Source organism: Ambystoma mexicanum, chromosome 13 (genome assembly GCF_040938575.1).
Source record: "Ambystoma mexicanum isolate Mex_15411 chromosome 13, UKY_AmexF1_1, whole genome shotgun sequence".
Lineage (NCBI taxonomy): Eukaryota > Metazoa > Chordata > Amphibia > Caudata > Ambystomatidae > Ambystoma > Ambystoma mexicanum.
This window is the reverse complement of record NC_090938.1, coordinates 96,076,316-96,103,174: the sequence shown is the minus strand read 5'-3', so window position 1 is coordinate 96,103,174 and position 26,859 is coordinate 96,076,316. Positions and strand designations below refer to the sequence as shown.

The 26,859-nt window shown below is 46.3% G+C and overlaps 1 long non-coding RNA gene across 1 annotated transcript in view; it reads right to left on the bottom strand.

Annotated features, from left to right (window-relative positions):
- Positions 1–25,955, bottom strand: part of LOC138520929 (uncharacterized) — a 92,947-nt gene extending 66,992 nt beyond the window's left edge. The window contains exon 1 of the long non-coding RNA XR_011282892.1: positions 25,692–25,955. This is a non-coding gene — a long non-coding RNA (uncharacterized lncRNA). The remainder of the gene's footprint in view (positions 1–25,691) is intronic.
- Between the last annotated feature and the right edge of the window lie 904 nt (positions 25,956–26,859).

The window sequence follows — 26,859 nt, the reverse complement described above, 5'->3', positions numbered from 1 at the left end:
TCTCTGGCCTCGGCGCTGAGAATGCCAAGCGACCAGGGCAATTAGGGCGATTTTAGTTGCGTTTGCAACCACACATAACTATGCATAGAATACTTTGAGGTGGACTTCTGAATGATGGAGAAAACTGTAGGTTTTTAGGAGACCCGGGCCTGAGGTAATTTTGTGTGGTTGCTAATACAGTGCTGGAATCCTAGCATAGGACCCCTTTGTCACCTCCTCTTGACCATTTCGACCAAATATGGTTGAAGTCTAGATAGGTAGCGAGGGCCGAGCAGAAGATCACGCAGTTTCCTGGCACTTCTGCTTCTTCTTACTGATAGATTTTTATCTATCAGCTGTGATTTTTGGATACCAGGCTTGAGCCTCATTACTCCATCTTCTCGGGTTGAGTGTGTAGTTGTGGGTTTGTATTCTTCTTGGTCTGTGTGGTCTTGTGACAGTAGGGCTGGTTTCACAGGGTCTTCGCAGTGATGGGCCGCGGGTAGCGGTTGGAAGGGGTTTGCAGTGGTGGCAGTGAGTCTTCTGATCAGAGGGTTCCGGTTTCTGAACCAGTCCTTTGCAGAAGTTCTTACTCAGCTTCGCTAGATGTTCGTCCAACATCTCGATGTCCAGGTCTCTTTGAAGGTCAGCTATCCTTGTGAAGCTTGGATTTGCAGATGATTTCCGCAGGGCATTGTTCTGGACTATATGAAGACTCTTCTGGTGTCGCTCATGGCAGGACATCCATGCTGGAGAGGCATTGCAGTTTCCTGGGTCTTCCAGGGTGACTTTTATACTCCCAGCCCCTGGCTTCAGGTGCAGCTCACCTACGTCAGCTCAAGAGAGCGGTGCTGCTGACCAGCTTGGCAAGGGCAGGGACGGCTGCCCACCCTGCTCCTCACTGGAGCAGCACTTTGCCAAAAGCATTCACTGTAGCCTGTTAGCATCCAGGCTGCCAGAGAAAGAACTGCCTTTCCAAAGAAAAGATTCTCTGAAGTGGAGCAGACGCTCAGATATCTCATTGGGTTATGCACCTGCGGCGATCTGGGTTCCACATGTATGGCGCAGGTTTTAATCTCAGCCGGCACAGCAGGTCCTTGCATCCTTCTGGTTGACACAGTGAGCGCTATTAAATTAGGCTTTGTTAACAGCGCTACAAAAAGGAAAGCTTGTTATGAAAAACAAGCTACTATTTGAAATGTTTATGCTCCTGACTTCAAGTCCGTTTTCTTTCTCATCCCGCCAACATCACAATAATGATTCCAGAATGTTCTCTTATTTGATGAAGTTAAATCTGCATCAACAATACTTACTAAGAAGAATGATTCCAGAATGTTCTTTTGTTTGGCGCCGCATCAGCAGTTATCCCCCAAAATGGACCTTCCAGAATGATCCAATTTCTTATCGGTAGTCTTCATTACACCGAGTCCTAGTCTTCCCTGTACCAGGACCTGCGTCATGAAATCTACATGCCATACCACAGAGATTTAACCACATGCGTTCTATAATGTGTACTCGCTTCTCCCCACGTGTAAACGTGGTGCTTACTTCACAGAAGTCCTGACATACTGGACTACAGACACGACCCCCCAGTACAGGGAGGGAGGTTGAAAGTACTGGGACGAGGAAGAGCAGGACACGATATAAGGAAGACTACAGTGGAGTAATTGGGTCATCACCTCCACGTCCCTCTTCTTCGTTCCACTCCTTACGTCTTGAAGCATACCCACCACAGATTCGGAATGACCACAAGGAGACACATTATGCAGAACCGAAGTTAATTTAATCGTCAAGTACGCAGACTGGGCAGCAGGGACAGCATGGGCAAAACTGCCTTTCATTTGGCCTAGGAGAGGGAAAGGATAACGATGAGCGAAGATAATGATGAGCGAAAGTCAGAAGGGAGGTGCAAGTGCCAGCAACGATGCCGCCATACCCCTTGTGGAGCAGCCCTCAACCCCATGGGGGGGGAGGGGCAGTGACTTCCATGGAATAGGCCAGCCTGATGGTATCCCGTACCCACCTGCAGATCATCCGCAAGGAGGCTTTTTGACCCTTCCGCAAAGCCCTGAAGTTAACACACAGACTGTTGGACTTTCGGAATGAAAGAGTCCTGTCCGGGTAGGACAGGAGAATCTCTCTGACATCCAGGCGTGCCAGAGCCAGTGCTTCTTCTGGAAGGAGAGCCTGAGGGTTCTGGTCAGCTGAGAGCCTAGGTGGGAGAGGACCTGGAAGAGACCCGAGGAAGAAGCTTAGGAGACGCCAGGAACATGGCCTCCAGGAGTGGGATCCAGGATTGTCCAGGGGTAAACAACAACAGCTTGGCCCTGATGCAAGAGATCCTCTGGATCACCCTGGGGATCAGAGGGACTGGGGACAGGCACAATAAAACCCCCCAGGCCCGGGGAGAGACAAGGCAAGACCCCTTCACCGTCGCCAGGGAGCAAAACACGGGGAAGAGGGAGCTCTCGACTGAGACAAACATGTCTATTTCTGGAGGACCCCAAGCCCTGGTCTTTGTGGAAAATGCCCGCATTGACAGTCTCAGTTCCTTTGATGATGTGAAGGACCGACTGTTCCTGTCCCCCGATCTATTGTCCACACCCCAGGTGGATAGGCTCTAGTGGCTTGGGGGACAGGGAATTGCTTCCAGGAGCGGATCTGGTGCCCCCTCTTGTTATGTAGGCAACCACTGAGGAATTGTCCATGTGAACCGGGACCGCTCTGCTCTGTCACGTACCCCACACCAACAGGCAGTGCCGGCTTTAGTGGCAGCAGCGCCCTGGGCAGAAAAAGAACAATTTGGCGCCCCCCCTTGGTGTAGGCGCCAAATGTCTCTTTTTGTGGTGGGAGAAATGTCATTTTAAAATGAAATGCGCTTGCGGGAGCCGACGCATTTAATAACAATAGAGTGCTGCGGCAACCTATTAAGATGATTATCGACCCACTCCTGTGCCTGAGCAGGGTGGTCATTATCTCAGCAGGGTGCCAGCACCCTATTGTTGTTAATTTCAAAATGACACTTCTCCAACCACGCCAGCTCGGGGAAGCCCTTGAAAGGCTCCCCCGAGCTGGCACCCTGGGGGCTAATGGCGCCCCGGGAGGTCACGCGGCCCGCCCTGCCCTAAGGCCGGCTCTGCCATCAGGGCTCTGTAAATGGCCTCCAACACCTTGACATTCTCAGCCACAGACCATCTTCCCTTGCACCTCTCGGCTCACAATGTGGTCCCCCAACCCAGGCTGCTGGAATCTGTGGTGATGATCACCGGGGAGGCAGGTTCAGAGGAAATCCTGTGGAGAGCTGTTACAGAATCAAGCCCAATTGCAGAGAAGATCTGAGATCAGTCGACACTCTCATGTGCGCCTTGAAATTCCAGGAGTGTGGGTGCCACCTACTGTGTAGATGTGAGAGGAGGGGGTGAAGGTGTAGGCGAGCCCAAGAGGTAACAAACTCTATCGCACACATGAGGCCTAGGACTCTCAGGATGGATCTGGCTGATGGTTCTGAGGTTTGACACTGATGAACGAACGCCGCACTGAGTGAGGTCGCCCTGTTGTTGGGTGGTGAACTAGCCCGTCATCGGTATGAAATACTGCTCCTATCTACTAAACTCCTGCATCAGGCTAGATGGGATTTACGCAAGTTCAAGAGGAGCCTATGGCTCTGGAGGAGGCTGCAGGTCTGCCGTACAGATGACTCCACCGCCAGCGGAGAGGACATTGGATCAGCCAGCTGTACAAACAGCAATGGAGTGGTAACCCTGCTTCATGGAGTAAGCCGACCAGAGGGCCCATGGTTTTGGTGCAGACACGAGGGGCTGACTGGAGCCCGGACGGTAGTCCCACAAACTGGAGATGATCTAGGACCACTGTGAAACAGAGAAAGAGCTAGGAAGCGGGGTGGATTGGCATATGTAGGTAGGTGTCCATCATATCCAAGCAGGCAAGCAGGCAAGCAAATCGCCCTGGGCAATCAGTGGGATGATCCACTGTAAAATCTCAGTCTTGAAAAGTGTTTGCCAAAAGCGTTGACTCGTTTCAAATCGATTATCAAGTGGAGACCTGCTGGGGCATTGAAAAAAAAAGAAGACGATGGAGTAACAGCCCCACCGGGCTTTCTGACGAATGAGGTCCAGTTCTTTCAGAAAGGCGTGGTGCTTGTTTGAGTCTTGAGGTATATTTTTGAGAACATGGTCCGTCTCCAGCAGAATCGACTCAAAATTTCTGGTTGTCCCCTCTGACCACCATCAGGGCCTAGGGATCTGTCTGAAACATCTGACATCAATTGGTTGGAGAAGTGGGTCAGTCACGCCCCAACCTGGGAAGGGCAAGCCCAGTCAGGACTGCTGAGGGTTCCCCAGGCTTCCCACCGGTTTAGCCTGGGGGAAGGGGGGGGGGCTGCGTCTTCTCATGAAGGCAGGTCATCAATGGCCAGCTGCGGTCCTATAGGCTGTTCTAAAGGTGCTCTCTGGTTGTGACTTCTGGGGGTGGGAGCTGGACTTAAGTCGCAAGGTATCTGCATGTGTAATTTCTGCACACTATTCTCCAGATCGTCGCCGAAAAGCTTAACCCCCCAGGAGTGTAAGCTGTAACACCACAGCCCTGAAAATCAGCCTACAGGCGCATCGCTTATAGGAGAAAAAAACTGTCTTCTCTCGACTCTATTGCATCTTAGAACCTTTGGAAGTCCTCAAGGAGTGATTTAGCAGTGTATGAAGCGTAGATGCAGGATCTCATAGTCAGGTCGGCACCAGAGAAGTTCTTGATGGCCGCGTCCACCTTGCGATCTGTTGGATCCCTCACTGCGGGCACAGAGGGCTTCCCAGTCAAACTGGACAATAGGAAGTCCACCTCTGTAGTCATTGGTGATTTCTCGTCAGGCCCTAAGGATTATAGCTTGTTCAGAAAGCGGGGAATAGCAATCGTCTCGATATCTGCCCATTCTTTCAACAGTTTCCTCCTGATGGCCGTAAACACCGGCAAGCCCCTCTTAATTTCCTCCTGAAACTGCGTCACTGTAGGATCTTCCAATGGCTCACGATAGGGTTCCATGAACTTCATGCGGGTTGCAACATGGGAAAGTACCTTAGACACTGCCTTCCGGTCCAGAAACTTCCCCGTTGGTTTGCCTGGCTCATCCGATTCAGACGAGGACAAAGAAGATACGGAGGATGAGGCAACGGCCTTCCTCAGCCCTCCAGATTTCCTGGCTGATCGTTCCTCCCACAGGGTTTCCTTAATCAGAGTCTCAAAGTGGAGTCCCCTCTTTGCTTCCCTCTGCCTCTTTCTGCCACAAGGAGATTCAGAGGTACCTGAGGATGGGAGGAGTCCACATGCTTACATTTATCTCCGGCATTGCCCATTCTAGCGGGTCTCAAAACCCAGTGGGCAGGTATGGTACTAGCAGTAACATCTCGCCAAGCGGGAAGGACCCAGGAAACCTGTTCTGGTCCCTACCATTTTTTGAACCATAGAAACCCCACCCACCAACTGTGCTGAGCATTCAGTGGTGGAGTAAGGGGAACAAAGGCCTTCCAGCATGGTTGAGAAATGGAGAAGGGAGAGTAGGGAACATGCACCTTGGGCTGTGCAACCCCCGCGTCCCCGACATGGTTCTATGTCGTTTTGCCGGCAGGAGTTTTTTCGATGGAATGTTTACCAAACAAATTCCATTGAAAAAAACTCATCACATTTTCTATTTGGGATGGCTCACCCCCAAAGCCCCCTTTCCAATATTAGTATACCTATCCTACCCCTTCCTACCTCTTTTATCCCCTTACCCCATCTATATTTCGATTCGTTTTTTCAATGTAGTTTTTTCTGCAAAAATGTAATTGAAATAAAACCTGTCAGCAAAAGTACACTGTGTTCACAGATGGATGTACGTTAATATTACAAAAACCAAACTTTCGAACTACAAAATCACAAACACAATAGGTTTGCATTTTGTTATTCGAGATTTTTCTTTGTCCCTCCGCAACACAGTTTGTGTATGCGGGGGACACCGCTGCAACCCCCGCCGACCAAAATACCGAATTAGGGGAGCGGGAGACACCCCTGCAACCCCAGCTCCCCTAATTCGGTATTTTGGAATACAAGATTTTTGTAGTCCCAAAATGCGTGACTTTGGCTAATGTGGGATTTTAATTACGGTATTTTTGTTGAATACCTTCACAGGCATGTCCTCTTCCAGTCAGAGACGTCTCTCTGGTGTGTCATTCGCTCAGGTACCATGGAGAGGCACCCACCATTGGAGCCACGGGTACCGGCTGCTAACTCCAGACCACCTGTCCAAGCAGGTAGTCTCATCGCTGTGGCCTAGACGCCGTTCAGGGACGCAGGATCCTTCCGGTGGTGTAGTCGCAGCTGCCACACTGGGAGCCATGGCATGGCACACAGGAACCCGCTGGCCTTGCTCCTTGGCTTCCCTGGCCCACCTCAGGTAGTGAAGGAGTCCTACTCACTGGGTCCACCCGTCACAACCTGGAATACCCCCTCTGCCATGCAGGTGGTGGAGGAGATCCTGTGACATTGCGCTCTCATGTCCTGCCATTCAGGTCACTGCAAGAAACTAAGGACCAGTCCAGAAGGTCTACAACCAATCTCGTGGACTACAGAGACACTTGTGTACAGGCGCGTTATAAATGACTTATCATATCATATCATTATCAGAAGAAAGAACAGGACATGTGTGAGGTAAGCACCACCTTTATAGGGGGAGTGCAAATCATAGATAGCATGTGGTTATATCTCTGCGGGAAGGCAGCTGGCCTTCATGACGTGGGGGCCGGGCTGTGGTAGAGGGGCGTACGGCTAATGTGCATTGGCTTGAGAATGCCTAGGTGGGAGTTGGCTTATTTCCAAGCATTGAGCATGCGTTCCATCGGCAGTGCCGTGTGATAATGGACGGTGGCCCCAGCTAATAGCAGCGATGGCCTGTAACAGGGGCAACTGGGACATAACTCCCTCGAACAGCCCGTGGAATGTGCGCTTATTGCTGTTAACACCCCGGGTTTCCAAATCAAGGTGCAGAGAGGAATAATTTTGTCTGAAATAACCGGCTGCAGCAAACGAGCGGTCCGTTATTGCACAAGGGATTGTGGGTAAATCAGACATCGTTCTATGTCTTTGCGTGCAATTTATTGGACTGTGGGCACAAAGGCATGTCTTGCCACCCACCCCCCTCTGCACCACCTTCCTGTTTCTATAGCATGACTGCCACCAGGCCACACAGCACCATGCAGTAATTCTTCGGCTTCAATAAATGTTCTTCACTATAAAGCATTCTGCTGATTCTGAGAGCTATATTGCAGTATGTCAATTTATCAAATTAAAAAAAGTATCAAAATGCCGCGGTTCAGTGGTGCAAAGGAGAATGAAGGCCTTCCGTTGTGTACCCACTGAGCGGGAAAGGTCAGTAGAATTGGTGAACCTCATCCATTGAGTACTGCTGCATTTTAGCTGAAGCAGCACCTGAGTCCCCACAACCACCGTGCTCGTTTTGGGACACTATGCACCTGTGGCAGCTCGAGCTCGCCAAACAGTGCTCCCCCACTCCTTGCAGAGCAGCTGAGCCCGGCGGGCGGAAGAGGAAATGCAGCAGTCCCCCTCCACCAGCCCCACTAGGCGGGTGGAAGAGGAAATGCAGCAGTCCCCCTCCACCAGCCCCACTAGGCAGGCGGAAGAGGAAATGCAGCAGACCCCCGCCACCCCGCCCCACTAGGCGGGAATTGAAAGTGTCCACTTGGGACGCCAGAACTTGGGAGGATTGGCGCCCGGCCCAGGCCCCGAGTACCCAGCAGACAGACTCTGCAGCGCTGAGTGAACTTGTTTTGTTTCCCCCTTTCTAAAAGCCATTACTGCTGCAAGTCAATGGACCGGTGGAGCCCCGGCCAGTAAAAGGTTTGTGGCTTGGTGGAGTGCAAAAAGGAATACACTGTGAATCCTATCCCCCAGCTGTGACCAGATGAGGAGAGACTGCATGGTGGAAGGGCTTGTGGCTAGAAGGCCATCTCCTGCGTGCTGGGCGCCCCAGCCCTCCCGCAAACATTATATTGGTCGACAGTAATTCCAATCAAGCACGTCTTGGGTTGCACACTAACCCCCTGTTTTTTCAAAAATATATTGTTGAAATAAAACATATTTTGGGCCTTGAAAAATTAGGTCCAACTACACCGGGTTATGGTGAAGTTCAGAGACTTCTAGCGTGCGCAGCTTTGACAGATTCAGTCATATGACACTGGGGGTGCACCAGGGCCCCACCCCTTCCCAGTAAATTTCCTATCACATGCCAGCAGAGTACACCCGCCCATAATCTTCGTGTAGACGGGGTTGGAGGCACTCCGTAGGGACTGAGTTAGCCTCAACACTCGATGGTGAGTACCTCAACTCAGTGGCAGAGTGCCAGGGGCAGTGTGCATCAACTACACGATCTGATGGCTCGTGTAGGTCTACGTAGAACTACTAGTAAATGATGCCAATATTTAAGCCTACTAGTCGTTTATTGCGTTCAAAGATCAAAAAGAGCTATGCAGAGGAGGCGAGGGGCTGGCAGTACTGGTCTCCAAACTCTGGAACTAAATGCGGGGACACCTGAGACTCCAGCAATACCATTGTTAGTTCCGGAAAGGTCTTAGAATTTTCCTACTGCAGAAGGCCTTCACGACATGATTCGTCTGCCCCAGGATAATGTTTTTTTTTTAGAACTGACTAAGTGCAATTGCTGCCAACTAGCCACTTGTCAGCCAGTTATAAATACCAGATACTGCATTCTGGGACTTGTAGTTTGAATGCATTATTACAACTGTGTGCTTGCAAATCCCAGCATGCAAGTTTGTTTCACTTAAAAAAGGTCTCTTGAAATGTTTCGCACATAACACTGTTTCACTTGACATCTATTGAAACAGCTGCCAATATTTCTGATGTAAATAATGCTCAGTGGAATTGAGACATTTTATTATGGCGATAACGGTCGGCAGACTGGGTTGTAACGACGGACAATGGGCTCATCCTTGGCAACATTCTGTGACCAAAAAGATGTAGGATTTTTCAACTTTCAAAAATAGTTATTCCCATAGCTCTCAACCAGTTGTGTTGTAAAGGCAGGTGAAATCACCCGATTTTGTTTTTGGCGGGTGAGACGCCCATTGAAATGAATGGGCGTGCTGGAGGGTTGGCGGGTGAGTCAGCTGTTTACAAGGTGGGTGACACCCGCCAAAAGCGTGTTAGTTGAGAGCTATGTTATTCCCATAATAATGACATCACAGGAAAATACAAAACATATGTTATTGGCACCATTGAAGCATTCTAAAATACACAACCCATCAAACAGCACAACATGGAAAGATGTTGAAATGTTAAAAATGTATAATTCTGAAGGGTAACTTAACACCAAATTCAATGACCTAACTTCACAGAAGGTAATAACACAGAGCTGGTGGGCAACGTTTGCCACTGCTCTGTAACAGCATCCCAGGCAGTACATATTTATTGCAAGTTGAACACTGAATGACATGGTGACTGATACCCCCCTCAGTCTGATAGGCAGATGCTTTGTGATGGTGATACACTCTGCCACTTGCCTTCCCTGGTGGTACACCTAAGGGTTGTCCCGGCAAGAGTGCAGGACAGAGTCAAGTAGCCGTCAGGTCAGTGGATTGGTCTGAGCCCAATCAAAGTAATCACCCACCAGTCCACTGTACAGACAGACTAATTAATGTGTTGCATGCTTTGGCCTGCAGCCTGCCTTAGAATCACCTAAATCACCTGCCACTGTAAAAAGCAGTAGGATCTGTCACTGTAGGCGGTAGGACTGCTTAAAAAGCAGTAGCCTACTGGCTAAATCTGTAGGGCTGGCAAATCCCATGGTATTGGCTCGAGTGACGCAAGACCTAGAACCTTGGTCGTGGGTCCTTGCCAGCCGGTTCAACCATGCCGCCAGCCATCGTTACCATTAGGAAAGTAAATGTGATCTACAACAAGATCGCAGTGCCGGATTACACCCCGTGGAGGCCCCTAGGCAGTCGAAATGTTGCCCCTCCCCTCGCAAATTATCTCCTAATACGCTTTAAATTTTCTAAACCGATTTATTATGAACCGTTGTCGCGGGGCCCCTAAAAGGATTGGGGCCCACAGGCCGGTGCCCACTTGGCCTAATGGATAATCTGGCACTGCACCAAGGAAACAAAGAAAGGAAGCCCCTTTTCCCATTCATTTAATGTAGGCCAGGACGAAAAGAGGAGACCGGCGGCGAGGGATGAAAAGACAAGTGCTAGGCTTTTTTAAAAGGTTTAGAACCGCAGGTGAGGTCGGAAGCGGTGGTTTAGGGCATGCTACGCCCCGGTCTCCAGTTGCTGGTGTGACTTAAGAAGAGCTCAGCAACACAGCCATCATAAAACATGGTGGGAGAGCCTCTTCCTTGGCCAACAGACATCTCCATCCGGATGAAGCACACATTCGGCCCTAGATGTCTGTATTTTTAGACATAAACACAGATTTGGCAAACTTGGAAACGGGTCCAGATGCTTAAGTAGGCATTGGTGAGGCACAGAACTCTGCAGAGCTATGTTTTCCTCCATCTCAAAGCCGTCTGGGTACTGCCAATAGCACTGAGAAGGCACGGTCAGAGGAAGGATATATGTTGTCTCGGTTGAAGGGCTATTTTGCAGGTGACCCTCGTTTACAACATGGTCAGCCACCAGGAATCCCCTCCCGGTAACATCGTAGGCCAGAGGTTTGCAACCTCCGGCTTGCCGGATTTTATGACTAACACTCCCAAGATCCCTCACCGTTTACTCTCCTAGTCGGGGCTGATGGGAATTGCAGTGAAAACCCCTGAAGAGCCATGCAGATGGTCAAGTGTCCATGTAAGGTGGAAGACTTTCTCCGTTTAGATCCACTGTAGAAGAATTGAAGGCGTGTTCGATTGACATTCTTTTGTGTGGTCCTAGCAATAAGATGCACCCCCCGCCAGATTTTCAGTGCACTTTCGCCCCAATGCTTTCCATCTGTCTGAGGTCTGCCAAGGCTATCTTTTCACCAAGGATTACCTAGTGGATTTTGACTTGCATTGTATTTTATTGGAACATGAACACTGATGCTTGCTATAACGACGAGGGTTATCTGGACCCACATAACAATTTCCTTTTTGATAATTGTGGTTGAGAAGATTCAATATATAACTAGAGGCATTTTGATTAATTCTCTGTAGGATGTGGCTGACGTCATCAGCACGCCAATGCATGCCCGCATCAATTTTGACTTCTTTGGTGACATCAATCAAAACAGCCCAGGATGCAGACGCGGCTCAGAAACCAAAGTCAAAGAGATCCTTTTCCTCTTTCTTAAGAAACAAGTAGGTATAGGTGAATAAGGCGACCAGTCCCACAGTGCACTAGAGCATATCAATAATAAGCAAGGCAATTCATCAAGTGTCTGCCATGACTTATAGGCACCCAAGTTTGGTCTTTGCGGAACCCTACGCTGGCGCGCAGTGTCTGACAGGTGGTTGCTCACGCCTTTAATAGTAAGACTCGCTGCACTGCCAGGCTGCACAACTCCTGCTGTGACTATATTGCAGCATGATCACAGAGTGTGATTGCCTTGCATTGTAATGGTGCATGGTATTATTCCAAGGTTATCCAAGTAGCAATTATGGATGGTTGTGCCCACACCCCATCCATCATTGACCATTCCTTAGGTGATTAGCGATTAGATAGTTTTAAATTTGAAACTGGCAGGTGTGTTCGACTATGATTTGTCGAGTCCATCAAATGCATACATAAATATGGTCATATATGTGGTAGGGATCGGGAGAGGTTGGGTATGGGGGGCACACCCCATAATAGAAAAATATTGTTGACAATTGGTGAATCACAAAGACTCGACAAAACATTCCACCTTCCACTTATGTTTGTGGTCATCGAGGCCCCGAAAGCCCGATACACTAAAGGCAGCGGCAGAAAGCACTGCTTTGCGTGCGCTGGGCATCCTGGGACGCGGCCTGCAGGCCGTCCGAGAAGGCAGTGGGGCTGCTTCAGGTATGTGGTGGGGCGAGCGGGGCGGCGTGTCCGCGTAATCGAGGGGATTGTAGGCCCCCCCCCCACATAAAGGGCCTTGTACAGGGTAATGTTAATGATAATGTTAAAGGTATTTGTACTGCGCAACATCACCAACGGAATTGGTCCCCAGGCGCTTAGGTGGGTCTTCAAACAAGGCAGGGGGGATAATCGGGTGACGAGGGAGTAGGAAAGTGAGAGAAGTGATGTCCTGTTGGCAGCTTCAGTTGGGTTTTCACTGTGCGCTGAGCTTGGGTGTGAATATCGGATCAATGTGAGTACTCGTGTGCTATTGGTGCGAGTTATGTGTTGTTTGTTGTTGTGGTGTGGTGAAGTGGGTGCGGTTTGCCATGCAAGAGGGTGGTTGTGTGGATTTTTGTGTGAGTTAAGCATGCAGAAATTTGAGCTTTTGGGTTAGTGGGTTATATGTCGCTTAGTCCTTGTTCTGCGTGTCCGGTTGTCCCGTGAAGAGGGCATATGCTTTCTCTTTCCTGTCAGTCTAATTGTCATGAGTAATGGCGTGGCAAGATCCAAGCGGTGTTATTTCCGACTTTTGTGTACCAGATTGAAGCGTGTATTATCCCCCACTCTGGTACAGGAAAAAAGACATGCCTTTTGTTTTGGGGGTGGCCTTCATGAGCTGGATTACGCAGTCAGTCTTTTGTCCCTGGTCTTCAGACCCTGATCCAGATTTAACCCCTTAAGTGCCAAAGACGACTATGCTCGTCCTTTTTGCATAGACTTGCATAATAGCCTGGCACAAAAACGATGTAACTGCCCATTGTTGACCTGGTTATGTTTTTTTTATAGTCTATTGATCAAGTACACATTGTCACATGCGCCTTGCCCTTCGATTGCTGAGACCGCAGCAGGACTCTATTAACAGGAGTGGGCGCAACTTGTTATTTCAGGGAGACGAGCATATAATCTATATTCTTGAGCGACAGCCGCCTTTCAGGAATTGAGAATGCGGCCGGGCCATTGATCCGCAGCCAGAATGCTCGCGCAGAGGTTATTCTCCCCATCCGCGAGGCCCGCTAGATTGCAAGTCTATTTCGGTAGGTGGTGGGGACAGTGCTTGGCAGATGAGTCAACCACGTGCCTGGTCAGCCTAATTGGATGATGGGGAGATGGAGGAATTCTGAGCTGTGCACAATTGCTAACATTCGTCACTAGGACACCATCTTACAATCAGCAGCTACTAATGGGGGTCCCCATGAACCCTTACTTTGCACCTCTTTGATAAAACCTATCATATGTGATTTTTATCTGAACTAATGGTCTTTCCCAGCTGAGGCAAACGCATGAACTCGGGAGGATAGCTCAGCGGCAACGTGCTTGCCTTGGAAGCAAGACGACCCGGAGCACCACAGGTTCGATCCCCGGGTCTGCGCTTAGAAACGGTTGTATATGAATTGTTTGAATGTCAATTGTTCGAATAACAATTGACCTTAGGCACAATTGACCGAATTTAAACGGTCAATTAGGATATATATGCGGGGGGAAACCCCCTGCAGCCCCCCACCCAATCCAACCCCCTCCCAATCCCCTTATATTATTATTACACCAACCCAACCCATAATATATATTAAAATGACCATACGGTCAATTGTGCAGAAGGTCAATTAGGACCCCTATTATTCGAACAATTGTAAACAAACAATTCGGGTAATACCTTAGAAACCTCTGGGTATTAAGCGCGTTATAAATAACCAATCATATCATCACTCTTAGTATGACAGCAGTGGAGGGAACATTTGGTGCCCCAGGGCAGGTGTTCCTAAGGGGGCAACTGTGGTGCAAATGATTGCAGGACATTGGTGGCTTATTTTCATTTGAGGTGCATTAGTATTTCCCGCTCAAGTCAGAGCAAATGTAATATGCTTGGTGTGGAGCAGCCCCTGCACATGAAAAACGAATGTGTTGGAATGGTGCATCTTGGAGCACAATTGTCGAGAACAACTGGTTAAAACCACATTTACAATTGGATCTGTGGAGGAGCCCTACATGGGTGACAGGTCCCCAACAGTGCATCAGAGCATTGCACAACATTGTCATGAAGCCTTTGTCCGCTTAATGTTCCAATTTTTCTACTGTAAATCTGTTTCATGAGGGTGGCCTCCACATATGTAAGCAATAGCCCGTAAAACACTTGCTACCTGTGCCTCCATATATGCCGCTTCTGCCACTGTAAAACACTTTCATTATGGCGCCCACAAAGCACATGTTCAAACAGTGCATCAACAACCCTCCCCACATTAATGGTCGCATCCTAGACTGGATCACTGACCTCAGCTGCCACGCGTGGGTACGCACCAACAGCCCTGGCCCCTGGTCTGACCACCACATAGTGCACTATACGATCTCGCCCCTCGGGCACGCCACTCCTGCCACCCTGGCGCTACCCGCTACACTAGCACGTAGCTGCGGAAGCTTAACTATGGACGGTATTATCCCATTTCTTAGCATTCTCCAAACTGAAACCCACAGTCCTCTGACCCTAAGCCGCTGGCAGATCTCTATTCCAAGACTCTTAACAGCTGCAATCGACACCATTGCCCCGCTTGTGCCACGCAAGGCTAAACTGGCAGGGCACATCAACTTGTGGTTTACTCCTGACCTCCAAGAACTCTGTGCAAAAACAAGTTTGCAGAATCCAAATGGACAAAAACACCCACCGAGGCCCTGAAACTGGTGTTCACTACCGCGGCCAAGCATTAGAAACTAGCCATCATCCTCGCCAAATCTAACACCTATAATTCTAGAATCAGCAGTGCAAAGTCCAATACCCGTGAAAGTTTCACTATCCTGAGTGATTTAGCAGCCCCCTCAAGCTCTCCCAGTCACCATTACTAAAGATGAAACATGGTGCACCAGGATCCAGGATGCTATGCTTGCAAGAATTAACACCCTCCACAAAAGAATCGACGCTAAGCTTTCTATGCCTAAAATCTTCTCAGCTGCCACCGACCCGCCACCTCATTGCCACCCTCCAAGGCCATCCCTTATTCCGCTTCACTGATGTCACTGAGGTGGAAGGCAAAACCATTCTAAAGGGGCTGAAACCTTCAAGGTGCCAAGGGGACGTTTGCCCAGCTGCCCTCATTAAAGATTGCTCTGAGGTCCTGGCACCATTCAGAATGACCTTTATCAGCGTATCTTTCTCCAATGGCCTTGTTCCTGCCAGCCAGAAGGAGGTGCGAGTACTCCCACTCATCAAAAAACTTTCACTAGACCCCTCAGTCCCAAATAACTACTGACCAATCACAACAGCCCCCTTTCTACTGAAAAATCTGGACAGAGCAGCATATTTGAACATTTGTTACTTGGAAAAGAACCACATTTTGGGGCTGCACAAACCGGGGTTCTGCCCTGGCCATGGCACTGAATCAGCACTGCATGACCTTAGGATCCAGTTTGATGAGATCAGGAATGCGGGCAAGTTGGTGCTAGTACTACTCCTTGATCTATCAGCAGCGTTCGACCTGGTTGACCATAACGTCCTCTGTCATCACCTAACCTCTGCTGCCAATTTTTCACCTGAGGTCTCAACATGGATTGCCTTCTTTCTTGAGGATAGATCCATCAAAGTGTTTGCTGGAATAGCTAGTGCCCCCACCACACCGGCACCCATCTCTTGCAGCGTACCACAAGGATCATGTGTTTCCCCGACCCAATACAATATCTTCACAAGGCCTCTATTTGACTTACTATACTCCATCGGCATAGCCTACACCAACTACTCCAATGATACTCAAATGTTACTCTCGCTCTCTGGCAATTACCCTGAGGACTCCACCTTAAATGCTGCTTAGTAGATGATCCAGCCGTGGATGGCCACGCAACGCCTCTGCCTTACTGATGAAAAGACTGATATCCTTCTGGTAGCCCCTTCGGCGGTGATCAAGAAGCTCAATGCCAAAGATTCATCATTCAACGTTGACGGCAATCCGATCCTGATCTCTTCCTCAGTTAAAACTCTGGGAGTATACCAGGATGCCACTCTTTCGCTCACTCGTCATGTGAGTTCTACCGCCTCCTCGCCCGCATACACCAGTAAACTGATCAATGCATCCAGACCCTTCCTATTCCCCGACTGCTGCCTTACAATTGCCCGAGGTGTTAACGGATCCAGGCTCGACTATTCTAACACCCTCTATGCAGGCACTTCAGAGCACAACATCCGTAAAAGGCAGGTTATCCAGAACAATGCACCTAAAGCAGCTCTCAAAATTCCCAAACGTGAGCATATCATCCCGGCAAGAAGGAAAAAGGTCCAGTGGCTCCCATTCGCGAACTGATTCAATTAAAAACCTTGTCAATTACACACAGATGTCTATCTAATGTGGCACCCACTTACCTGTCACAGAAAATCACAAAAGCTAAAATCTCCAGCCCTACTAGAGCTGCCTGCACCCACCGGCTAGTCCAAGCCAAATTCAAACAGTCAGAAGATGGAGGTTCCAGCTTCCCGAGTGTCTCTGCCAAACAAGGGAACTTACTCTCATCGGCCTTGCGTGACGAGCATTCATACTGCGCCTTCGGTAAATCTTTGAATAATAATGTAATTGTCAATATTTGTAGAGTGCTCCTTTTTTAGTATGAATCATTTCCCGCACTATGCTAATGTTATCTTTATAAGCCACCTAATCCTATGTTTATATTTTTTGCTTTGTTTTGTGTCTGGTCTAAGCCCCACTCTGTTCTCACCCTCATAAACTAGCTCAGCAATTGCTCTCATCTTTGTGCTTTTGTACAGGCACCCTTCCGGCGGGGATTGCCTATGCCATCTATAAATATGTTATTGAGAGTCATTTCTGATCGAAATTGACATCTATGTTCTTCAAATAAATACAATTATATGCCAGGGAGCCTCTGTAAGTCGCACGGTCGCACGCACAGTGCTGGTGTGGGCCCTCACATTCACCACCCAGCCACGATACCCCCAGACTGACCACCAAACACATGCATGCTTCACACACACACCCACACGCACACCCACCTACAGTCACACACCCACAACCTACATTCGAACCCTTGTTCCCATGCTTTTTTTTAATCAACATACCTTATCAACATGATTTCCTAGTTCTGGCTTAAACTTCTGGGTATACACTTTTCTTCATTTGCAGGTACAACAAAACTGCACAATATGGACTGGGCGGGGGTTGTTAAAAAAATATGATGAATGGGTGGCAGGGTGCAACTAGTACGTCACATACGTAGTAATCACTGGAAGGATGGGGACTCTGGCCCATTATAGGAGATACCTTTGCAATAAAATAAAAGATAACAAAAGCTTGGAAGTTTTGCGCCCATTGTTTGACAAATGCTGAAAGCAAAGGGCCAGGGAAGGCAGGGTTTGCAGCTTGCAGTGTAGTTTGCCACCACCATGGGATACCTTTCCATTCATGTTTGAAAATAGCAATGCCAATGCTACACGGAGGGGCAAGTAGGTGTCAGGTGGGGTGCTCTGGCACGCCAGGAGACAGGGGTGTTGCTAGGTCTGGAAAAGATCCGGGCCTACTCTAATGTCGGGGCTAGCTATAGCCTTTTGGTTGTAGTCCCTGAGCTTGTATCGGGGCTACAGCCAAAAGACCGGGGGCTAGAGCCCCCCTAGCAACCTCTCTGCTACGAGGGTCCAGGGTGGCCGACTGGTTCCCCTGCCGCACTTAGTTCCTCTGCTGACTATTTAACAATCTGTTCAAATGTTGCCTTTTTACGCTGTCATTGATTGCTTTAGTCACAGAAACCATGTTTGTAATGACTCAAGGAAGTCATCTTTGCTGTGTTGGCGTTTCTCGGCCCCAACTCGGTCGATTGGACAGGTGCATAAAAGTTACAATTTCTGAAGCCCCCTTGAACGATAGGTTATGCCAATTGGCCTTTGCATAACAACAAACATCGGCAGTGATGGCATTCTGTAGCCATTGCAACAACACATCAAATAAAAATATAAAAAACGAAAAGAAACTCTGTCAAAAGGTCAACATAAATGGGTAAAAGTCTTTGATAAACAAATATCAAAAGTCACAAATTCGTCCTCGTAAATCCTCAAACAAATAGTTGCAACTGAGAATATATATAATCTCAGAACTAACACAAGAAGCAATAAAGCCCCGGTCTGAGGGCTGTATCGAATAGTAACGGCCCACCCTCAAGTTAATAGACACCGCAAGAAACTTTAACTTGGGCCACAGACTTTTGCCCCTTGGTATGCTCTAAAGAGGGGGATATTATTGTTAATTGTACAACCTTTGGGTTCAGATTGAAGTAATTTTGGAGCTTGTATAATGTGCCGTATCGCCACCTTTCCTCGTGCAAGCTTTATGGGGGATTGTGCTGCACCCCAGGTTTGCCAGGACCTTCGTCTGCTGGAGGCAAATGAAAATAAGGAAAGGAAAATGGGAGAGAGAGGACAGGAAGAGAAAGAAGGAAAAAGAGAAACGGAAGGTGGCTTGAAATGTGTGAGTGCATGATGTGGATGTAATGTATTGACGCATCATCATTGCACTTGGCATCAAGGCGCTAGCATGATGGGCTTGTCGGGTGCTTGGGTTAACCCAAGTATAATGAAAGGCAAGATTGATCGGGTCACGCCTTGGATAGACCATGTCCTTTAAAGGTCCAGAGAACTAGGCTGCTAAAACCAAGGACAAAATAGTCCGAAATATGTGTGTTGCTCATGTATAAAATCTATGATGAAGGGGGAAAAGGGATTTGGGGGGGGGGAGAATTCCAAAAATTAACTTAACTTTATAATTGAAATTTAGAATTAAGAGGTACACACAAACCGGTCATTGTTAAGGTGGCCATCTTTACAAGGCGGTTTAAAAAGCAGCAGCGTATCCAAAAGGCATCTGCCATGCGTGCGGCTCTCTATGGTGTAATTCACGTCCATCTTTTTCCCCATTTGCATTTTTGGTAACATTAGTAGCAGATGGCATTTTAACACAGAGAGCCCGACAAAATAGTCAAACTGTAGAGCCATAATGTGGACCTGTTAGAGTTCCGTCCAGTCCCTGTGCCATGCAAACATCCTAAAATGCTGTGTTGTCACCAACAGAATGAACAGCACAGAAAGGGTACTGCAAAGCGCTTCATCAGTCTTTGAAAGAAGTTGCCGTAAATCAAAAGACAAATTAACTTGTTAGTGACATACATGAATGGTCACTAATTAAGCAATAGGACCCTAGGTCCGATAATGCCCCTGGTGCGATAGAAGCCAAAGTGAAGTGAGGGCTTCAACATAGCCCCCCCCCCACTGAGGGCTCTATTGCTATTAGTATTTTTCCTCTAATTGTGAAATGGGGTGGAAACTGTTTTGCAACTCGACAAAAAAAGAAATAAAATTGCTACCAGGGGGAAGGGACTACACATAGTCCCTTCTCTCTTTCCATGGCGGCCATTAAAAAATAGATTAGAAAAAGTAATCAAAATAGCCACCATGGAAGAGGAGAAAGGACATCGTAGTCCCTTTTCCCTTTCCATGGCACCGGGGAAGAAAAGAAAAGACCTCTGAGGGACTTGTGCTCCCAGTGGAGAGCAGCAGGTAAGTCTTTCCTGGCTGGGTAACGACCCATCGAGTGCCAATCAGATAGATTGTCACAATCTAATTGACCCTCACAGGGTACTAATATTATGTATGGAGCAACACTATAGTTAAGTAAACTACAAACAGGGCATTTATTTCAGTACCATATATAATAATATAGGAAACACACTTTATCACTTATATGGACTCCAAATAAGATGCAGTGAGATTAAATGATTGCCCACTATAGCACATGTTCAAAAGTGGCGAAACCGGGATGTGGGTCATTTAACCACTTGACCACATATCGTCCCAGAGTTAGTTGATATAAATACTTGTTGTGGTTTGGGTTTCCTGTGCTTAAATATTGCTCTGCTTATAGTAATGCCTTGAAACAAACACACATTATATGTTAAGCTAACCACACACTGTATCAATCGTCATAAAAACATGTTGAAAAGAAAACAGTGCGAGTTCACCTTTTTTCCCCCAACCTGAATGGAAGGGCACAGGAGCATCATCCAGAGCAATGCGAGCCTACACAAATAGTCCTTATATTTTAAAAATGTAGTCCCTATTTTCTTTATTTTTTAATTTATTTATCGTGCTTTTATTCATATATTTGACTTTTTTACATAGTACATATTATTAAGCGACATATAAAAAAGAGACAATACTTCATCTTGAGACACATAGTTAATCATAGGAGTGAAAGACGAGAAAAAGAAAAAAGAAAGGATACATCTACATTTCATAGGTTCACTTCACAGGGGAATTTTTACAAGATTTAATCCCTTAAGCAATTTTAATAGTTCTATTGACAAGAAGATTTCCTTACCAGCCGATAGCCTGTGCCAAAAATCCTGAGAGTTGAGCCACTCTGAGTGATGCACGAATCTTGTGAAATATTTCTCTCGTAATGAGAGTGTGGCGGTACAGGTAATTAGGAGATGTCTCATGTCTTGAACATACCCTTCGCCACATAGCTCGCATTATCCTTTTTTTCATCGAGTTTATGCCAAATTCTCATGGTTTCTTTTGTTTTCAGTACATTTAAACAAAACCTTAGCAATTGGGCACGCCATTGGGGATAAGGAAATCTTCTTAGATATGGTAGTACATATTTACTTGATGTTTCACAAACTGGTTTATTTGGTGCATTGAGATCTCAAAATAAGGCCCCAGTTGTAATCCAATCGGCTCTTAGCAGGGCACGCTTTACTTTGTCTGGATTGTCAACCGAGTCTCGCGAGTTGCCTCGCAGGGCTGTAAAATGTTATCAGCATCTCTTTTTAGAATGGAGAAAAACTCTCTTTTATCTGTGATTACGTGATCTTTTATATTCTCATTCAAGGAGTGTTTACAGGGGTCTAGACTAGATCAATATATGAGTAATATTTTCCAGTCAAACTGTGAATGGACTATAAGCCCAATTCATATCTAGTCATGCTGTGGGAAGGGACATAGGTAGACATCATGTTTATTTCCTAATCTGACCTTCTATTTTTGCCCAATTAAATTTACGTGCACTTTTTCGTTTAATGTCGTACAATATTGCTGTTATCACCTTCCCTTTATAGAACTTCAACAGGGGTAACAGTGAGAACCTGCACACATTTTTCAGTAGTTTTATTTTGCTGACTTATGTATTGAATGACTTTTGGCTCCATGTCATCAGTCAGGTCTTGCAACGTCAGTGTTGTTCTAAGATTGAACCCTAGATATTTATTATATTGGATTTGACATGATTAATTATTAATTCATTTGCATCTGCATAGCGCTCCATAGCCTTAAGGAGACGCTGAAGTCCAACAGGTGTGTGGTCTATCAGGGCTATATCATCAGCATAAGCTAGAAAGTGCACCAGAGTGTTACCTGTGTTAGGACATGCAAGCGAATGCACCAATAAGAAGTCTGCTAGGTCTGCCAAATAAAGATTGAAAAGGTATGCAGCTAAAATACACCCTTGCCGTACCACATTGACAGTGGTTATTTCGGGAGAAAGGTCTCCTTTAAGTTTTAATCTTACTCGAAAGGTGGTATGTTGATGGAGGGCAATGATGGCAAGAAGGCCCTCTGGAATGCCCCAGCTTCTTAGTTTGGTCCACATTTATGTTTAATTTATTTCACATTCATTTAAATAAAATAAAATTAAAATAAATAAAATATCATATCATTTTGGCTCAATTCACCAAATAGAAAGTATTTGTGAGGTCAATCAAAGCAATATATGTTAGTAAGTTTGATGCATGCACTCCGATCTTCTGATGTGTAAATGATCAAACCATTGAGTGCAGTAGAGAGGCCATTCCGAAACCCAGTCTGTTGCTTGGCTAGAATTTTCCTGCTCTCAGCCATTTTCACTAGATCTTTAAGGACCATGCCTGAGAAAATGTTGCTATCACAATCTAGGAGGACTATGGGACGATAGTTACTAAGGTCCATTCTACTTCTTTTTTTATGGCTAGGTATGACAATAGATCGCCCCCAGGAATCTGGTAATGATTCACTTTTGATGACGTTAGCAAAAAGGCAGCTTAAGATATTATACCAAGTTGGCGTATCTGATTTTAGAATTATGGTTGTGAGGCCGTTGGGTCCAGCAGCGCTGGATCTTGATGATTTTGTAATGAGAGACTCTATTTTGTTTTTAGATATAGAGAGAACCCAATTGTTTTTGCCCCTGCTGACTATTGGGGCATGTAAGGATGTTGAGAGGTCTCTTGAAAACACTCTACCCACGAGTGGCCTGAATTAGGGCATGATTGTTGCATACATTGCGAGACGGTTTGGCTGTTAATTTCCAGCCAAAACGTTTCTTGACTGTGTCGGCAAGAGGGCTTGCAGCATATGTTGACCATCACGAATATTTCATGTTTGTCTCTGTATGCATGACCAGTGGCAGTATATATTCTTAAGATCCTTATTTTTCTGCTTCATGGTTTTGTCATCAAAGCCTTCTTTTTGAAGTTCTTGTAGGTTTTTATTGTGCATTTTTTATTTATATAAGTATCCTCATCAAAATAATTAAATTGGACTTGAGTTTTGAAGTGTTTATTGCTTGGGGGCAGTCTAAGTCCCAGAGAAACTCGACGTTACTGCCAGGGGCACAAAGATGTTTTATTACGACTTCATGGGCGAGTTCTATTATGTAACTTAGTTTGAAGTTTAGCTTTTTCCATTGTTTTGGGAAGCTTACTACCCGGTGTCCTTGATTAGCTACTTGGATACTATTAGGGTACCCATTATTAATACAGGAGCTATCAACCATGAAATTGACCTGCAGAGATCTACGATCGCTACGTTTCATAAAAACAACATTAAACTGTGTCCAGTAGTGATAAAGTTCCGTCGAAGCTTTGATGTAGTCAATCATAGACATGGCCTTTCCGTTTGACCATGTAAAGGCAGGGACCAAGTCGTTGCTCATATCACCATTAGGAATCGTCATGTTCCAAACGGAGAACCAAATGTACCACAATTCGCTGTTCATATTGTTTGTATTTAGTTTTTCTTTATGTCTAACAATGGGAGAACAATATGCATTAAAGTCTCCTCCCATTATGATGAGATCGTCCTCAAAGGAGATATATATTTCCACCAAAATTGTTGAGAGTTCATCAAGGAATGGCAAAATGCTCTTGTTTGTCGGTTTCCAATAGATATTAATTAGGATAAGTCCTCTTCAAATTTCTCCCCATTTAATTACACCTCTAACAACAAGGATTCCTGCAGTGTCACAATTTATGCAAATAATGTCCTGTCCTATGGTGTTACCAACTGCTCTTAGCATGCTCCCAGACGGTCTACCTTCATTCGGACATGTGTCTGATTTTAGGTGACTGTATTTTTGCCTATTACACCATAAGGGCTTTTTTAAATCCCTGGTAGTGTTGCAGGACGGTTATCAAACACTTCGATGTTCACATTTCTTAGTTCGTCAGAGCACATTAATAGTGCTTTCCTTCCTTCACTTGAGCTCAGGATAATTTTAATTAAGGAAGTGCAGTTTTCGTGAGGAAAAGAGATCTGTTCGATGTCTTTATCTGAAAATAAGTATAGATCTTGCACTTTTTCATGTGGGCCAGTATGTTGCTACGATCAGTCCTTTGTGTCCAGAAGTCTGAGGTGATTGTCTCAGCCATAATTTTGGAGCGGCAAATAATTTGATGGTTTCAAGTGATTGAGCCAAATTCGGTCTTAAGGAACTTGTTGACTCTTGTTCAACAGGGTTGTCTGAGGTTGACACTACAGAAGCGGCTGAAGCATGGGGGACTTTAATTTAGATGTTTCGATATTCTCAATTACCTCCATGTCCGAGCGATTTTTCTGGCAGAAATTTGGCACGAGGCGCAGCGGTTTTTGCGGGACTAATGGTTCAATTAACCACTCACCTGTTTGGCAACCAGTGCTGGTCTTTGATTTTAATTCTGGTTTGTTGATATGAGGTTACTTTCACTTCAATGCATGCCGAGGAGTCCTCATTTTTGTTTTTTATCTTTTTCTTTGAGGGGCCTGCAGTGATATCAGATGTATTTAGTGCAGTTTGCTTATCTGTCAAGCGTTCAAATACTGTGATCTTATTTAAAGTCTTGAAAAACATTTATTTGCTTGATTGTTTTTTTTCTTTATCTTTAATTTGTCGGCAGGCTTGACTGTATCATCTTTATCTACTCCTGATGTCTTCGGAATTTTCTTATTTCCTTTTTTCTTTACTTTCCTTCGGTTGATGAGCATTTGAAGATGGCTGTTGCTCCGCATTATCTTGGTTTAAAGCGGCAAGCTCTAGCATGTTTTTAGTTTTTGCCACATTTTCTGTTGTTAGAGTGGAGTGTTGAGCGGGCCTGTTGATGACAGACCTGGGTGATCCGATTTGGTCCAGTTCTTGTTCGTATATCATTTGGCCAATCTCATGAACTCCTCCAGTACAAAGGCAGAGAGTGGTGTGTCATCCCCATAAAAGGGTTTGTTCATGTCTACAGCTGCATCTACTGTTGTTGGATTTCTTTAAATCCATTCAAATGCATTTAACGTCCTTCCACATCTATTCATTGAGTTTTGAAGTCGTTAAGCGTGTTTGTATGTTCTCTGCTGATTAAATACAGCAGGTCAAGTGGATATTTTACTTGTGTATTAAGAGATGTGTTTAGACCCACCAAAGAAGACTCTCAGCTACCCACTTTTTTGGATAGTTCCATGCGGATGCCTGAATACATGTGCACTTGTTTTTTCAAGGAGTCAAACACATTAACATGGGAGTTCAGTACACAACTTAGCACCTTTAGAGTAGTTTCTTGCGGAAGGTGCATTGTGGAACAGTATTACTCCACTGTGAGAGGGGTGCTCTCTCTCTGAAATTAGTACTCTCGTTGGAAGGGGCAAAATGGATATTTAGTGGGGTCATTGGATTATGAAAAACTTGCCCACCATCAATTTGATCATCTTGTCCCGATGAGGAATTCTAAGTACTTCCTGAGACCTTTCACCAAGTATATTTTCTCGCGTGGGAAGTGCCAGTGCCAATAGAGCACCTTAAGCAGCCGGGCATTTTTGCAGTGTACTAATTTCATCTGATATACTGTTCAGCGTGTCAAGGCTCCTTGATAGTTTTTTTTGCGTCTTCCAAGGTCACATGTTGTTTGTTTCATAGAAGTTGAGATTGTGTACTCTAAATTCTGATTCCTAGAGGCTTTAACCAAGTGCCTTGCTACAGGAGAAAGTTTGTACAAGGCAGGACTATCGACAAGCAGAGCACAGTCTTCGTCCAGAGCTGTTGACATTGTCTGGTGTGGCACGGCAGAAGGAACTGGTGGTGAGAAAAGATATGACATTCTGCGTTGAATGCCATGAATCTCACCAGAAGGGGCGAATTCAGGCGCTCTTAGATTGTCTTTCATTGAGACACTTCTTAGGTTATATATAATATGTAATGGGGAGGAGCTTAATCAGAATGTATAGTACTGATCAAAAAAAGAGCTTATTGTCCACGTTTTTCTCCCCATAACGCCTTTGAGGTATTGCTGCTCGAGTTTTTTTATAAAGTCACACACACATGTATTTAATTTTTGTGTGTGTTCAAGGAGGATTTTAAAAATGTGGTCAATAAATCATTTGGCACTTACCCAATAGGAGGGTTTTTCGAGGCTGTTCCAAATCGAATGTGGTTCGAGTGCTGCGCACGTCAGGAGTTGTGTGGCAAGGCGCGCTGGCTAAGCCTCATTCGCAAAGGGCCGTCGGGATGTCCGGCAAACAAGGCAAACACAGCCAACACACTCGCAGCACACCACTGTGCTTCGCTTTAGCAGGCGAATATATTGCAGGCTCCACCGTTACAAATGCAATGAAAGAAAGACTCCACTTGGGTCCATGTGAAGCAAGGAAAAGCCTTTCAGCCACAGCCAACACACTTGCATGCACTCCGCTGCGCTTCGCTTTAGCTGGCGAATATATTGCAGGGTCCGCCTTTACAAAGGCAATGAAAGAAAGACTCCACTCTGGTCTGTGTTCAGCAGGGAAAAGAGAGCCTCCTTGCAGCCACAGCCAACACACTCACAGCACTCCGCTGCGCTTCGTGTTAGCTGGCGCATATATTGCAGGGTCCGCCTTTACAAAGGCAGTGAAAGAAAGACTCCACACGGATCCATGTTCAACAGGGAAAAGAGAGCCTCCTTGCAGCCACAACCAACACACTCGCAGCACTATTTCAGATAGCATGTAGCACACCCCTGCCATTTCTCATCACCCATCGTTTTCATTACTTAAGGGACAAGAGACCCCACCAATTGCCCCGACTTCTGTGTCTGTGGCCATCAATGTCTAATTACCCCATTCATAAGGCTCTGTTGACACAGAACAAGGCGTTAAGATGTTTCACAGACCGCTGTGAGAGGTGCTCTGCTGCGTGCAGAAAGGCTTTAATTACGCCAAAAGCAAAGTTGGGACATTTCCACGCCCCAGACCGGGTGTGTGTGTGGGACGTGGCACACAACGTATTATATACGGGACAGTACTGCAAAATACGGGAGGGTTGGCCACCCTAGTTCCAGGTGACCAATAATGACAGAGGTTTTAGTTTATGAGATTAGACTTCCATGTGATGGATTTGACCTCTAATATTTGTTTAATACACCAAATTAAAGTGAATATAAGTCTAATGAAATAGCAGACAAAGTTCCCTGAATTACCAACCTGTACCCCTTCCAATATATCACAGAATATAACATCTCAAATGTCTATTGCAATGTAAGAGCACATAAAGCCGGTCTATCTCACCCCTGGGACATGCAGAAA